This window comes from Octodon degus, unplaced genomic scaffold, assembly GCF_000260255.1.
Source record: "Octodon degus isolate 3935 unplaced genomic scaffold, OctDeg1.0 scaffold00259, whole genome shotgun sequence".
In the NCBI taxonomy this organism is placed as follows: Eukaryota; Metazoa; Chordata; class Mammalia; order Rodentia; family Octodontidae; genus Octodon; species Octodon degus.
In genome coordinates this window covers 2845568-2846805 of record NW_004524835.1, presented here as the reverse complement: position 1 = coordinate 2846805, position 1238 = coordinate 2845568, and positions in this window count along the sequence as shown.

Sequence of the window (1238 nt, the reverse complement as noted above, 5' to 3'; positions counted from 1 at the left end):
GTGTTTTTTTCAGATTGGGTTTCCTACCTATGTTTCTGTAGTTGCTTCTTTACTTCAGATGCTAAGAGTTCTGAGAGTTCTTTTTTTTATTTTAGAAATAATTGCGCTCTGAGTTCCTGTATAACTTTCTGCTGTTGCTTCTTTACTATCGAGGCTATTAATTCATGCATTTGAGCTGAGGTAGCGTCCTCTGCACGTGTTCTGGGTGGGCATTGGTTGTCCTCCATAAGTTTCTGCATTTGATTCTTTACTGCAGATGTTATTAACTCAGGGATTTCTTTTTTATTTCCAATCTGAGTTCCTCTATACCTGTCTGCAGCTATTTCTTTATTTCAGAAGCCATTGATTCATTTTGCCTTCAGCTGTGTGGTTCCCAATTTGTTCTGTGTTAGTGTCCTCTGCACTTGTTATGGGTGGGCTTGCGTTCTGAGGTTGCATTTTGTTCTTTGTCTTCATTTTGTGTAACTCTGTCTTCTGACCCTTGTTGTAGATCTTTGCTGCAGTTTTATCCTTAGCATGTACTGAAGTTCAGGTGCAGATCGGGCCTGGGCTATGACTGGTTCTGTGGTTTCCCAGAACATGGCTGAAATTCCTTCTCAATGGGAGGGCTCTCCAGCTACTCTTTAGATTAGGACTCGTATCTAGAATATAAAATGTATTCAAAATAATTAGATCCTCCCCTAAAGATGATTCAGAAAATGGATATCTGAAATTAATAGCTACTGCTCAGATAAAGAACCACGGAGATTATAAGTATATGGGAAACTGTTCACCATTGCTGGCCATTTAATAAATACAAATTTATTTATTTGTTTAGATTTACTTTTTTTTGGTACAGTGTCTCACTACACAGCTCAGACTTGTATTGATCCTCCTGTCTCTGCCTCCCCAGTGCTTGACTAACCAGTGTGCACTCCCATGCCCAGTTTCAGTGCCTGGCTTATTGCAGGGCCAGGCATAGAACCCAAGATTTTGTGCTTGTTAGGCAAGCACTTAGGCCACCGGGCTATCTCCCCAGCCCCTAGAAATACAAGTTTAAACAGCACTGACATACCATTTCACAAGAAAAGAATGATATCCACTAGAAAATAACCCATTATATCTTTCTATTTGTATTTCTTCTTTAGAGTTCTTATACTAGGGAGACTATACACACCTATAATATTCAATAACGGAATTTAGAAAAAATGGGGTATACCGATGAATGTCCATTTTGTATCTGTGTATTCAAAGTGGTT